General features: G+C 28.7%; 1 pseudogene; it reads right to left on the bottom strand.

Moving 5' to 3' along the window:
- Nucleotides 1-261: 261 nt before the first annotated feature.
- Nucleotides 262-1,713, bottom strand: LOC124921129 (annotated as a pseudogene).
- Nucleotides 1,714-3,974: the final 2,261 nt, after the last annotated feature.

The following is a 3,974-nucleotide window of genomic DNA, read 5'->3' on the forward strand; positions in this document are numbered from 1 at the left end:
CATACTCATATATACTTTAATTCATATGTTTTTAGTAACGAGGGTTAAATACTGATTTTAATTTTATATTTTTATTTCAGTGTAAATGATTATGATAACACATTAATGAAAGTTTATCCACAATAAATAAATAAATATATATATATATATATATATATATATATATATATATAATGCAACAATTTATTATTTTATTAATAAAACATGATTTCATTACAATAACTTAACAAAAACACAAAATAAAATAGGTGACCACCACCACCACCTTATTTGAACTTAGAAGGCAATCATCATATAAAATTGGATACTAGTTTTTAATTCCTATATTGAGGCACTACTAACGACTCCTGCTCTGCCGTCTGCATATTCGTTAATTATGGGATAAGAAGGTATCATCGCTATGCCGCATTTCCCTGCTCCTATACCGTCAGCAACATTGTTCCGCTTGATCCTAACATAACCACTTTCACCCCAATTCGATCCCCATGAATTCCTCACTATCCAATAATCAACTCCGTTCTCACTTCCGTATCCCACCACCACCACTGCATGATCCAACGACGTTCCGCATCTTCCCGTGAAAATACCCTTCCATAACCAAGAGAATCACAAAAATATAGTCACTTATAGATCTCAACATAATAAATTTTCAATTATGAATACTTACCGAGACATAAAGTTTGAATGCCCAACCATAGGCTTCAATGCCGACACTGACGGGCTGATATGAGACAGCTTTCTTTAAATCATTTTCGTTGTTGGATGGTACAGTTTCGTACCCGTCTATGCTCACAACCTTTGTATTCACCTGCATGCAATCAATCAACCAAATGAGTACGCGTAGACTTATAAAAATTAACAAACCCCAAAGTCAAGCTCACGATTATAACCTTAGTGGCATTGCACTTTCCATCGGCTTCTAGATAAGGATAATCTTCCTGGGTGTCTATACCACCGTTTCTAGTAATGAATCTGAATGCGTAATTCATGACCCCCGCCTGCGCAGCCGCGATTGATAGTTCGGTCGCAGTCAATAAGTTCTTGCTCCGACAAATCAATCAGCTCTCCTGTCATTATCATGTTGATTCCTTCCACGGCTGCTATCGCCGAAAAAGCCCAACAACTTGCTGATATTTAATAAACGAACACAATGTTTTTTAACCCACTAAGGTTATAAGGTAGCTCAAGTCATGATATATAGTTACCGAATATAAAATTGATTTATTTTGATATCTTACCGCATTTTCCCTGGTTCCTAATTGTTGAAACGGCGTCTTCCGTCCTCCAGTCAACCGACTCAGGTAAAATTTCATCTGAGGACACAGCATACCTTTGGCTGGCCACCTTTGACTGGACAAATTGGCGATGGGCATCATATTTCATGCCGAGGTAGTATGATCGGTACTCTTCATTGGTTAGATCGGCAAACACGTTCAATCCAACCTTGTAGGTCCGGTTCTCGGAGTTATGAGCATCTATGAATACCAAATTATCCTTAAAAATTTTGAAACGCTTTTCGGATTCCTCAATTCCGTTGTAGACTTTTCCATGCTCTATCATCCACTTTTTGTAAATATGCATAATTTCTTCGTCGGTTCTGGATTTTGAGGGATGATTGTTATCATTTTCGATGATTGACATGTCCGCCATCATGAGGCTGAGGGTGGCAGAGAATAGGAGGAGGAGGATGGTGGTGGTGGCCGGAGTCGTCATGTTTAATTAATGGTGTAGTGGACGGACGACAGAAAGAGAGCAGTTCATGTTCTCAAGGATGAAATGAGGATTAATTTATAGATGAATATTTGAATTATTTCAATATTTAAGTGGATATTTTATTCAATCATTATTAGATTATGGTATCTTCTTATTGATTTTTTTTTTCTATTTGAGTTATTATATTTTTTTTATAATAATTATCATTAAATAATAACATTTTAAAATTAATAATTATAATTATAAGTACAAAAAGTAAAAATCATAACACTCAAAGTAAAAGTCTTGCCTTCGGATTGACTAAGTGTTTATTTATAACTGTCCAAGGTCGGTTGATCCATCTAAGTGGATCGAATCAACCAAAATTCATTTATGATATTTTAAGTGTTTTTCCTCAAGTTGGCTAAAAAAGGGTCGAATCATCCCTATTCACCATCGTAGGGTGATTATTTCGAGCATTAAATCAGCCGAAATTGTTGACTAACGAATGAGTTCTGAAAAGAAAAGATCAAAGACGGGTATTTGATCTTATCTCTCCGGCGTCGTGTTGGAGACGAAGGTGACGCTCAAAACAACGTCGTTTTGAGCGCGTTTAAGCATTTCGTTGGTGTTCCGTCCAGATGCCGTTGTGTTTGGGCGTTCTGTTAACGGTCTGGCTAACGTGCGTTGGCCAATCCGGTGCGATGCGTGCATGCTTCTCCTCATTTACAACGGACTACACGACTACTTTCTAGGTGCTCGATGAAAATTCAACGCTTATTTGATGGCTGTAATTCCTACTTATATATATTTTTATTAAATCCTTAAAAGTTTATTTGAAAATGATTAATTTTTCATCTTTTTGGTTTTAATTATAATATTTTTAAATACATAAAATATTAAATAAATATGATAAATATTTTATTTATTTTTTTATATTTTTAAGGTTAAATAAATAATTGTTGTAGATGAAATGGCTACAACAATTCATTTTAAATTAATTATTTTTATTTATTTAATTTTTCTAAAATTAATTTAATTTTATTTATTTAAAAATAAATTAAAATAATTATTTTAATATTATAAATTAGAACGTAGATTTTTAGTGGCTATATATATTAATTACGTGAAATTATAAATTAAATGTTTAATATAAAAGTTGAAAAAATAAAAAATAATATTAGTATTTTATTTTTTATTTAATATTTAATATATAAAATAATATAATTCAATATATTAAGTTTATTAATAAATATAAGTAATATATAAATGTGCAATAGTAAGTATATATTTTTGTTTGATTAATTTAATTTTTATAAATATTGAAGTTAGTTTACTTCAAATATAATATTTTATATATTAAATTTTAATTTTCTTAACAAAATAATTAAAAAATAATAATAATTAAAAACTATCTAAATGGAGTGACATTCAATTTCTTTTGTCTTGTCTCATTTAATTTATTTGACAAGTTTCTATATCTTTTTCTTATTTTAAACCATTTAAAAAATATAGACAAAAGAATCTCTTTTGATCATAAAGGATTCCATTTATATATTAATTCATTTTATATCTTCTCTCTTCATTTATTTACAAACCATTTGATGAATATTTTTTTTATGTCTTTTAACCAATATTTTAACAATAACTTTATTGTAAATATATAATTATTAAATAAATTTGTAGTGACTATCAAATCAAAAAAATAAGTTCTTCTTTAATTTAAACAAATCTTTTTGAGAACTCTCGTATCACCTCTCCTCTCCTTCAAATTAAATACATAACCTGCAAATCAATTCAACAAATTTAAACAAACGAGCAAAACTTGCATTTTGACACACTTGAACTCATAACCCCAAAGAGACCGAGTACTTGAAATATCCACCTCATTTTATCGCAAAATGTGATTGAACATTAATATTTAATTTTCAGTTACTTATTTTAGTTTTTATGAAATATTTTTTTATTTTACTTTATATCTAATATATCATATTTTATTTATATAATGTATTTTATTTTATTTTAATTTGTTTTTATTTTAATAATTTAATTTAGTATAATTCAATTTTAATTTTATATATACATTTTAATTGTTTTAAATTATTTAAATATAATTAAATTAATTAATTAAAATTTATGACAATACTATTTTATTAAAACATAACCGAATTCGAATAAATTTTAATAAAATCGAACCAAATTCGAAATTAGGTTCACCGAATTTAGTTTATTTTAATATATTATATAATATATATATATATAATTAAAATAAATAATAAAAA

Source organism: Impatiens glandulifera, chromosome 1 (genome assembly GCF_907164915.1).
Source record: "Impatiens glandulifera chromosome 1, dImpGla2.1, whole genome shotgun sequence".
Taxonomy (NCBI): domain Eukaryota; kingdom Viridiplantae; phylum Streptophyta; class Magnoliopsida; order Ericales; family Balsaminaceae; genus Impatiens; species Impatiens glandulifera.